The following is a 12,025-nucleotide window of genomic DNA, read 5'->3' as shown; positions in this document are numbered from 1 at the left end:
GTTTGAAGTTTTATCTTGGTTTATTTAGTTTAGTAAAGTTGTACCTTTTTCATATATTTTATTTAATTTCTTATTCGTTCTTTTATTGTTTCTAACTTTAAGCAGTAATGTCTTGTTGCATCTTGTTTTATTTTTATTATGATTTTGAAATCTTGCTCAGTCTTGTTGTATCTTGTTTCATGAAGTTTTTTTTTCTTATATCGCGTTAATTGCAAAAAAGACCTTGTAAACACTTAAATAGTCATCAGTGTCACAGTCGTTCTTCCTTTACTGCCGAAATCTTTAAAGTAACTTCCTACAAGAATATTAGTCGTCATAGTTGTAAGATGAATAAGAGAAAATGAAAAATACGAATTAAAATATTAATTTAGATACTTCTCAACACGTGCTAATGAATGGCGTGCATGCTATTAAAATGCGAGCATGGAAAAAAACCCGGCTTCTTCGATGGCAAAACATCTTTATGTAGCGCGATATATTTTACCTATAATAGCAAGTTCACTGGTGTTGGGAAAAAGTGGTAGAAATTTTGACTTTTGAAAATTTTACCATGCAAGAATGGTTTCAAGATCCTGGGGCGTTGTATTTTTTTACAACACTGTTTCTATTTCAGCCGTATGTGATAGAAATATTGCTATTTTTGCATCACAGCATGCGAAAATGCAACACTTGTTGTAAAAAAAAACTAGAAGGCCACAGATCTTGAAAATGTTTTTGCATGGCAAAATTTTCAAAATGTACCGTAAGTGTCAAAATTTCTACCACTTTTTCCCAACACCAGTGAACTTGCTCTAAATAGAACGACACTTGTGCAAATCTGGTCATTCTAAATTCGGATGCTGTAGTGCGAGCATCACAGAAACGGAACTTCGAGAAGACGGCCAACAGGAGAAGGAAAACCTCGGTTTACGACAATAGTTATTTGAAAACTTGTGTAGCATTTTGAACAGACCCCCAATTATGAAATAGTTCTCAATTGAAACACCCCTGGTTCGGAAAAAGTGGGAAATTTCCCGAACCCATTCGGTTCTTTTAGAAAAATCCCATTTTCCCCGAATCATGCGCACTTCTTCGGACAGAAATCGCACCATGTCAGAATGAAGTTTCCTCCATCACGTCACGATGACAAAACAATAACAAACTCGTAAAAACAATCCCCTTCCACCAAAATTCCGTCTCTCTCAGTTTTTGTCTTCCCTTCAAATGGTGGGAAGGTTTGGTTTGACAGTTTTTCCACTAACAAGCTTTTCCTCGGTTGTTTTTTCTCTTTCTTCTATCTCTTGAACCTGCAATGACACCAACACACACACAGGGACAGCAACTTTTCTCCGAAACGTAAGCTTTCGCTCCCTTCCTTGCTGCTGGCAAGAGCGTAAGGCTGCCAAAAATTTTCCCATCAGGTCGGCCATCATGGAAAAGTTCTCCGGAAAAATCAGTTCGAGGTGAATTGTCCTGCGGAAAAGGACGACTGTGCGCGCTTTGAGAAATAGTTGAAACAAGTTTGCTGGTGCTTTCCAGGAGTTTTTGGTGGAAATAGTTTTCTGGGAAAAGTGGCAGATTTTTATCTGCAGAGTTTAGCGGCGTTCAAAATGGGCCTGGATTCTGGATGAAGATTGGTTTCCGAGACGGATTAGTTTGCAGGAATCTGGATTTGGAGCAGAATGTTCCATAGCAGGAAAAATTTTTGAATTAGGGCTTAGATTTTTTCTTACCAAGCACCGTCTGGTTGTGGTGGAAAATGTCAAGGACCGCTCCCTTGAAACTGGAGCGGATGAAATTTGTGCTGAACAACGGTTGGTTTCCTGTGTGAAAGTTTGGCCAATCCGAATCTTCGGATGTCCGGAATGACTTCGAACAATCACGGGATTGAGTTCTTGATCTTGAGTTTCATCTGAGGACGCCCCTAGGTCTCCAGAGCTCGTGCGACCCATTGGGGGTTCCAGAAAACGAGGTTAATTAGATTAAAGTAAAACAAGAATCTCACACAATCGTTCACGGTCGATGAAGAGCTGCTGCCTGTTTTCGAGTGTTCGAGTGTTTGTATTTGGCGGTGGCGCTCTGTGAGGGTGTTGTATAAGATTTACTTAATCCTGTGAGTCCCCTCCTCAAGAGAGTGTACTTCAAGTGGACCTACCACCCTCTAGAAAAACCACCCTGTCACAACTCCCTCATCCACTATTTTCCAACAAACTCACACACAGGCTCCAAGAGCAATTTTTCAATTCAACGAGGAGCAGAAGAAAAAAAAAGTGTGGAAGCAGAAGTGTCAAGTGATTGAACCGCGTGCTTCGAGTGTTCATCACATCGTGTTTCTTGTGGGAAGCAGAAGAAGAAAAAAAGTTGAAAGGAAAATCCTGCGGAAAGCCGAAGGAATTTTCGTGGTTGCGTTCCATGGAAATGAGCAGTAGAAGAAAAGGCAAATAGAAAACCGTGCAACAACCAACGGAAGCAAGAAAGAGAGGGAGAAAAAAGAGGGGGATCAAGTACCGAGGCGGGGGTCGAGAGGAAGAGCAAAAAGTGAATGAATTACGAGCGCTAACTAAGCCTTAATGCTGCGGGAAGGACGACCCGTCAAAGTGGGATTGTGTCAGGACCATATTTATTAGCGGGCGTCCTGTCTGTGGAGTATCTACCGAATGACAACACAGCCCAGTAACAAAAAAAAAGGTCAAGTGGGAGCAGAAGCAACGATATTAACACCGCAACTGAAGAAGCTGGGAATCAAATAAAAAAAACGTCGGCTACTGTTGGCAGGATCAAGGAATCGAGTAGAAGAATCAAGTGAAGAAGGTGAGAATCAGTGTGTGAGGCGTAGATTACCAGTACCTACCTACCTATCTTGTTGTTATGATTATTTCTTTTTCGAGCGAAGTTTCTTTCTGTTGCTATGAAATGAACTTTTTTTTTCTGGTGGGGAAGAAGATGATTCCGGGTTGGAGGTTGCAAGGTAATCTTATCACTATGAGAGCAGGAATTATCGTTATAAATGCAAATTGAGCGAACTTTTGATGGCCGAGAATTATGCCTGGTTCAGGATGAAGGATCTGGAACGTTTTCGGGGAGCTAATTTTCTTGTTACAAGACGACAGAAAAATTCTCACTCAAAATTTTATAATACCAAACACGACTCAAAATTATTTGATTTTTTTAGCTTGGTAAAATGCATTTCCGTTGACCTGACTTGACATCCGTTTGATTATTTTTTGCGGTTTAATGTAATTTAACGTTTTCATAAACAAATTGGTTGGGCTTGTGATATAGCTTAGTTGGAAAGTCCTGAGCCTCCTGAGCCGATGTCCGCGGGTTCGAGCCCTAGAGTGAACATCGAACTCAGTTGTACTAGATAAGTTTTCCAGTAACTGTCCGCAACTGCAACGTTGATATAAAATTGCGAAGGCAACAAAGATGGTGTAACGATTTATAATCGAAACAAAAAATAAGCAAATTGTGACGATCTGTCAAGTGATTTTTGAAAAACCGTCCAATAAAGAAGTGCATCGACTTTGATTTATGGGCGGCACCTGAATCGTAGAGGGGAGATAATGGCATAATGGCCATCTTAAGGAAAACGCTTATTAAACCATAGAAAACAGCTATAATATGAGAATAACATCATTGTTTCGTGTTCGAACACTAAAATAGTTTATTTTTTAGTTGGCTTAAACTTGAAAAACTAGATAAAAACGTTTACAACAGCATTTTAAATTTTTTTGCCAAAAGCTGAAAACCAGTCACTGTAGGGGCTGGGCTAATGAGAGCTCACCCTGGAGCAGTATAAGCACCATTAATTGGGGCACGATGAGCGTTTTCTGCCGGGGAATCTAGTAGCGAATTCAACTTGATGACGTCAGGTGAGCCGTAGATTCATCAAACAAAGCAATAACAAAATAATCTAGGTCTGTTTGTAGAATAAAAACAATTCACACACGCTAATACATCATGTTTCTGATGCTTTGTTTGACGGATGATGCTACTAGCCGTAAACAATTAAAAAAAAATCAATCATGAATGGTAAATGGATCATCTCGAACAGGAATCGAACTCTAGTCTTTTGATTACCTCTCCGACACCTTACCAATAGGCCACGTCGTCAGATGTAAACTATAATTCAGTTGACTACATCGAATTGAGTTCGCTGCTAGATTATATGACAGAAAACGCTCATTGTGCCCCGAATAATAGTGCTCTGTTCGCCCCGGGCCAACAATTTCAAGTAAAAACTTGTTTAAAAATTGATTAAAGTGAAAAATCAATAATTTTATGATGGCGAAAATTGAGAGACAATATGTACGTACATCATGTTGCAGTGCGTATATTATAGATCAAGATGATTTAAAACTTATTTCGTGGTGCTAAAAAATTTAATATTTTCGTCACTTGAGAACCTAGTTGGTTGTTTTTAATATCTCTGTAAATACGATGAAGAGATTCCTTTTTTGTGAAAAATTAATACTATCCTCAACAAATCCTCGTGATTTTTTTTTTAAGAGAATACATTCTTTTATAAAAAGAGGAGTGCTTATTATGCCCCTGATGCTCGTTATGCCCTCATCTCCCTTACATTTCCCTTAACTAAATCAAATAAACTCTAATTTTCGATCTCTCTCTTCGTTTAGCAGTCAATTTCATTTTTTTCCTCACCGATAATATTCCCTTTTCGATAGTTAAAATTAATATGCCCATTTATTGTTCAACCGATCACACTCATTTCAAATAAATTAATTCATACAAAATATTTTCTAGTGAATGGAAAAAAATAGATTATTCATTAGATCGGACATTTTTACCCGTTAGAGTTCCTGAGGTGTCAGTTTGAAACTCCTGACTGAAACTGCTATACCTCTCTTGTTTCTCAACCGACAACCGATTTGTATGAAATTTATTGTAAACCTCGTGATGATCTCAAATATGTTTCTCAGACAATATTCTTCTACAAAACCTCAGTTTCGCGTTATTAATAGTCTAAGAAAATTAATACAAAAACAAGCATCGGAAAAAAACTGTAGAAAAACTACGAAATGCTCAAAACAATTTTCACTAAGTGGTCAAGAAAGCCTCAGTTCGAAGCAGTTGCGCTTTAGAATATATTTTTTTGAATTTTTTATTCACAAAAATGCAGAAAAAATTAATGTGAAAACCGCACATTTTAATCAATGAACCGACAAATTTATTTAAGTCCCATTTTGAAAAGAGAATTAGAAAATTGACGTTATTTGGCTTCATTAGATTTTCAAGATATAAAACAGAGATTTTTATGAAATTTAAATGGTTGCTGTTTTTTAAACTATTCGTCAATTTGTAATTTCTCAAATTTTAAAATATGATAAATAAAAATGTTAAATACTTCCTAAATATTCATTAGTCAGTACAAACTACGGCTAGCAACTGCTGATTTGTTTTCAAAAGTAGGGAAACTGGGCGGATAAAACGGGTTTGTCGTACCAATAGAATATTTTGGCGTGAAACGTTGCCCACACGCAAAATAATCTGCACGTAATGGCTTCGTGAAAAAGTGTATAATTTTTATCCAATACATTTTCACGTAGATGCTATCAAATCAATTTGTAAAAACGCCCCGATAAGAATTTGCCCTTCATGGAAATCACCTACAAATTACGTGAATTTTTAGTGAGTTCAATGCGTCACGTTAATGAAAGCTACGGAAAGTATTTTTTCGCCTCTTAATGAAATTTGGGTAGTTTTGTATTGCTTTGTATTTTTGTTGTTGTTTATAGCGATGAAAATTAAATAAAATTTTATTGTGAATAATTTAACTTTATTGACATAATATTTTGGTAGAATCACTAGCACTATACACTTCAGCTCCTGGAGCATTTCCAACGCAGTGAAATCCTGTAAAAATTGGAAAGTATTTACTAATGAACAATAAAAACTAAAACGAGAGTTGTTCTGCAGAACATTTTAATCGGACAGTTCCCCAAAACTAAGTGACCGCAACCAGTTCCAACGGAAGGACACTCGCATCCAGAGCCATTATTATCAAAAGATGAAATCCGAAAATTAATTTGTTTTTATTAAGAATCATTATCACTTACCAAAAAGTTTAATACAATTCGAATAGCCAAAAATCCTCTTTGTCAATATACAGTTCCTCTTCCAGGAACGATGATGAATGAGTGAAAACAATTCTATTAATCTTTACTACAGCAAAGTCAGCAGATTACAATTCCATTTTCTGATTAGAATTTACCTCTACGCGCTTGAGGAAAATGCAAAAAAGCGGACTTCAAATTATCCACTTAGACTTTACGTGATACTCATGAGTCAGTTATGTGGAAATAAAATGGTTACTACAACTCTTACGTAGGATCGATGTGATGCAACGAACGCTTAGTTTACGTGAAAAATCCCGTAAAATTAATTTCTAAATTATTTGGCGTGTATACACTCATTTCTAGAGTTCGTTTTGATTAGGTTGTATGAACCACTTAAGGCGTTTCGAAAAAAATGCTTTGGAAATTTGGAAACACCTTTTTAATTCTAGTTTTGAAGAGGCGCCGATGTGGTCTAGCGGATAGGCTGGCGCAAGTCTGATTTGAGTATACCAGGCGTACTGGTTCGTTTCCCGGTATCGGCAAGAAAACTTTTGGGTTCGATTAGTGGCCGACAAGTATGATGTGTTCCCCCTTATAACTGACTGTTGTTCAATCAGTTGCCAGTTGGCCAGGTATATACACGGATGCCGGAATACCTGTAAGTAAACTAGCCCACCTGAATGACTCGTTCTTCCAAAATATACCTACATCAACACACGCAATACATTCGCTCCATAACAGTTTCTACAAAGCCATGGGGTCCGTTGCATTGGATATTTGTCGAACTTAATAATCTAAGAATGCATGTGAGCACTTAGATAGGCAGAAATTGCGGTGAAACCGGGTACGCATGGTGGAAATCCAACATACATACAATTACTTTTGAATTCTAGTTTTGAAACCTTCGTTCGGAATTGTCCGAAAATCTGGTATTTAATGTATAAATTGATAAAGAATATGCCTTCGTATTCGATACGTGCATTAATTTTGTTCTTAATAGTCAATGTGTACTTCAAACTTTTGCATTGATTGTTTGACTCACACGTCTTTTTGCAAATTTATGAATCCCATCTTGATGAATGATGCATTTGTTCAATACTTCGATATTCCGTTGGAAGTTGTATGATGTTAAGTTTGACACTGGGAACACTGGGAACCGTTAATTTAACATGGATGTGCTCACTTAAAGGTTTTTTTTTAAATTAGTGGTCAAACCAGGTGGTAAATCATATTTACGGATCGCATTCTAAGGCAAGGCAAGCCACCGCATTAATGAGTCCAATTAGTGACTCATGATGATGCAATGCAAGTAACAAGTAACAAGCAACAAGTAACATTGTACCCCCTACGCCATAAAGTCCACCTGGGACCACACAAGCCTTGAATTCCCATCTCGAATGATCCTTTTATAGTATGAGGTCTATTCGCGCTAGTACGCTCCAAGGCAATGCTCATTAACGAAACCACTTCCAGTAATGCCTGAGAACCGACATCTCCTCGCAATGACTCGAAGTTCCATCACAAACCGCTCCTCTTGGCGACTCGAAGCCTGATCTCTTCTCTAACGACTCGAGATTCGACCCCTCCCCGCAATGACTCGAGGTTAAAGTACAAATACCTCTCCTTAGCACGACTCAAGACCCGATCTCTCTTCTATCGACTCGAGATCATGCTTGTCAGCGTAATGGATCGAAGTAAACACGTATTACCCTTCCTCTTGTCTTCTTGCGACTCGAGATCCGACCTCTTATCGTGAAGACTAGGGGCTAACCATACAAACCTCTCCCTATGAGAAGGTCTGGCCTCTCCTCTAACGAGCCAAGGCTAGGCCTTTTATCCCCAAGATTCGAGGTTCGCCACCTTTTGCTTGTCGCGTGCTAATCAAGAGCAGCGTATCCTAGACTCGCGCCTGTTACAGCACTAGCGCGGGAATGCAAATACTCGGATCCTACTCCTATTCGAACGACTCGCCCGGCGTCGAGAGCCACTCTACTCGAGAGTATTCCCCGATCGTAGAATAACCCTTTACTAACAGTTTCTACTGCGAAGAAGGTAAATCTTACATTCCTACATTACATACATCTTACATTCTTTTGGCCTGCAACCCTAGGATTTTTGGCCCCGCGGCTTTTTCTGTCCGTTGTGTGCCAGATCGAGAGCAGCTTGTCCTAGACTCGCGCCTGCCATGGCACACTTTCGGGACTTTCAACGACAGTGACGACATCCTACAATGACTTGAGAAGCTCCCTCGGCATCGACAACCTCTCTACCCGTGGGTATCCTCCGACACTGATTTACCCCCTTCCTAAGAGGTTCACTGCGAGTAAGGTATTGTCTGATGCCCGCAGTTTCCTCGGAAGGAAACGGCATTACTCGGATACTCCCTGACGGTAGGGTATTCTACATCTGTTCGCGAAACACCCATAAACTTCACTCCGCAGAAGATGATGATTCGATCAAGAGATCGGACGCACCTAACTCAGATGCTCTCTGATGATGGAGTAATCCTACTCCGTTCGCGGACTGCCGAACTCCCCTGCAGTTCAGTCATGATCCGGGTGAACCCATCGCCCATCATACACATTCTCTGCACCACGTTGTCCCCACACCACACTATCGTGTGGGGCCCACATACGGCAAGCATGTTGGCCTCAAACCTCGAACAGGCAAACACCAAATGTTCGGGTGTCTCCTCTTTATCACCACAAGATGGGCAATATGGTTAAGCCACATGTCCATACCGGTAGTGATACTCCATGATCAGTTAGAAATTGCGTCATATGGAAGTCCCCTGATCAAGCTCCCGATGTGCGAGATATGACAATGGGTTCACCTTCCTTTCGCTGAGCTGTCCCACAGTTGTTACCAGTTGGATATCGAGTCCTCATTGGCGAGATCTCGTACGTTAGACGTGCTTTTGTTGTCGTAACAATAGACATCTTCCTCTAACAAAACCGAGACGGGTATGACGCCCGCCATTACGCAAGCAACTTTGGGCGGGGTAGGTTGCACTGTCTTCTCAAGGCCGGCACTTCGTGCACAAGTTGAGTCTGTCGTCGATCATCACTCTTAGGTACTTAATTGCGCATTTGGACACGATATCATACGGACCAACTGCAATGGTGCCTGTTTGGGGTGAGATCAGGTTAGTGATCAGCATGATCTCGGTTTTGTGGTGAGCTCTACTTAGGCACTTGGAGTGCTTCTAGCTTTCCACTTCCTGGATTGCTACTGTGGCAAGTAACTGTAACTCCACTGTTGATGAGCTGTTGATGGGCTGTTGAGGAGTTCAGCTCCCGATGGGAGGCCAAATGGCGCTGTTGATGGCATTCTTCACGTCCAGAGTGATCTCCGAGAGAGTCCATCTTCACTTTCAGTGTATCGCTAGAGTCGGTTCTGAATCATCTCCTCCAGGACCTTAATCGATGTGTCCAATAAACAGATCGACCTGTACGCCGTAGGGTCTCCTGGAGGCTTACCCGGTTTTGGCAGAATGACTAATTTCTGCCGCTTTCACGTATCACGGAACACCCATTCCGTCACGCATCGTTGCAATAATGACCGGAACATTTCAGGAAACTCCCTGATCGCGGCCCTCACTGCGACGTTCGGAATGCCGTCCGGTCCAAGGGCCTTTCTTGGTTGAAATCAAAGGTAAATTTATTGCAGTGTTGTTTTTGCTGTTTTTGTATAAGTATTGGGGATTGAAAGGAGGCTGACAGGGGTTCTACAACGAATGACTATAAATGAATCCAAACAGGGGTTTCATCGGGGGCAGATTGGACTACGGCATGCTCTGATACAGCTAAATTAGAGGACTAAATCTTAAGGCTAAATTCTTACGAATGGTTGATTAAACTTAAAAAAGCCAAAAAAAATCTCAATATTCTAGGGCAAATAAAAAACGCAAAAACCTTGCTTAAAATGACTTTCAGTTATTAAAACAAACATAACGAAATCGAACGCATGCCGTTTGGCAGAAAAAGTGCACCCCATCTTTTCAAAGATTGATGGATGGTCTGCAGTCTTTAAGGGTATATATGGACGATAGTATAGACGAAAAATTGGCCTCAACCATAACCTCAAATTTTTATTTGCTGGCGGCCTCACCAGTGATGCTAGGTGCTTTACTAAAATCAGCATTTGTTTGTTTTAAATTAATTATAATATTTCGCCTACATGTTCAGATTATTTGAAAAATATCCACATAATTCGCTACATCGTTTAAGTGTGCGATACAGACAGTTATTATTTAGTTCAGAAAAAGGATGCTTTTAATTTCACATTCAAATAGAAATCTACGGGAAGTTGCAAATTTCTCAGTACTCATGAAAAGGTTTTTCAATAACAATGCGATTGAGAAAACAAAATCATTTTCCATGTATCAATGCACTTGGCACCCCTGAACACCCAAAAAAATCAAAACACGAACATCTGTGTATCGCTTTTCCACAGGGCGAATTTGTCGATATTAGTACCGGAAAATTGCGTGTATCATGGCCCTTCCCAAAAATCGATTCTGTTATCCCATGGTTAAATGTTAAGGCTAAGGCCTCCTGCTAAAGTGGTGTTTGTGTAGAACTGTCAATATGTCCTAATATGAGTCGATGTAACTTAGTTTGGGTAAAATAGTAAAAAAGAATTTTTATTATTTCTTTAAGACAACCGAATAACGAAGAAACATTCAGTCTCCAAATCAAACGTCATGAATTCAAACGCCGTTCGGCATAAGAAACACGCCTCTTTTTTTTAAAGTGTGATGAGTGGTCTTTTTTCTTTATGCAAAGGTTTACTATCACTCCGTGATGTGCTAGCAGTAGGTTCAGTCACGTAGCATGAATTGAGACTATCCAATCAATCTACTGTAGATCTACTTGATTCTATAATAACCTTAAATATAATCTCTCAACGCTAGATCTAGTTCAATAGCTTCAAAACAAAGGTAAACTATACGTTAATGTCGAAAGTCAAGAAGTGCTCGATCAAGAACATTTGTTTTACCACGTCATCGTAGCGCAAAATACGGCGACTTTTATGCAAGAAGTGTAGCGGTACCGAAATCATTACCAAATGATTTGACCATAAAAAACTGAATTAGTGTTTAGAAGAAGATATCTTGAGCACTTTAGTTTTAGTTAAGTGAAAAATTGCAAATCTGAAATATTAGTATCATATCCGATAGACCTTGTTCTGTTGGACTGCCTTCTTTTGGGGTCATTTTAAAATTTCACAAACCCTGAGGTCTGAAAATCATTGTTTTGGTTCAAAACTCTTCCATGATTTTTTGCAGGATTTTTAGAGTAACGATTACTTGAGTTAATTTAAACTTTAAGGTTTGTATGGCACAATTGAAAATTTTGGACTGAAAAATGAACATAATTTTTATTTCTTCTGTGTAATCAAGCTTGCTAGTAGTTTTTTCTTCCAATTTATAAACTCTCTAAAGAATATTTTCCGCTTAACAACTTTGTCGAAGACCGTAACTTCTTATCTTATTATACAAACAAATTATCAGGTGTCGAATGGGGGCATGTCTTTTGGCATTGAAAAACAATAATTTTAATCGAAATCACTACTGGGTGCCTAGCGAGGTATTGCATAACTACTTTTCGTGCAATAATTTGCGGGGCACCAACAGAGATGTCCATTGAATAATTGTTTTTCAATGCCAAAAGATGCACCTATGTTTTACAGCTAATTACTTTTTTGCCTAATAAGATACGAAGTAACGTAGACAAATTTGTTCAGCGAAAAATTTCCTTTGAAAAATCTATAAATTGGCAGAAAAACCATAAGCTGGCTCGGCTCCACAGAATAAACAAAAATGATGTCGATTTTTCAGTAAAAAATGTTCAATTTTCCCAAACAAACATAAAAGTTCAAATTTTCTCATGTAAACATTACTTAAAAATTCTTCAAAAGATCATGGATGAGTTTTGAACCAAAGTAAAGCTTTTAAGACCTCAGAG

The 12,025-nt window shown here is 39.1% G+C and overlaps 1 protein-coding gene across 11 annotated transcripts in view; it reads left to right on the top strand.

Annotated features, from left to right (window-relative positions):
• The first annotated feature begins 1,421 nt into the window (after positions 1-1,421).
• Positions 1,422-12,025, top strand: part of LOC129747966 (whirlin) — a 427,024-nt gene continuing 416,420 nt past the window's right edge. For 7 of the 11 annotated variants that reach the window (XM_055742407.1, XM_055742406.1, XM_055742405.1 and 4 more), the window contains exon 1: positions 1,423-2,790. The gene's annotated coding sequence lies outside the window, so the exon portion shown is untranslated. Of the gene's footprint in view, positions 2,791-12,025 lie in introns of all 11 variants that reach the window. The other 4 variants (XM_055742408.1, XM_055742404.1, XM_055742410.1 and 1 more) reach the window with 2 other exon arrangements.

The sequence above is a fragment of the Uranotaenia lowii genome, chromosome 2 (genome assembly GCF_029784155.1).
Source record: "Uranotaenia lowii strain MFRU-FL chromosome 2, ASM2978415v1, whole genome shotgun sequence".
Classification (NCBI taxonomy): Eukaryota; Metazoa; Arthropoda; class Insecta; order Diptera; family Culicidae; genus Uranotaenia; species Uranotaenia lowii.
This window is presented reverse-complemented; position numbering and strand designations above follow the sequence as displayed.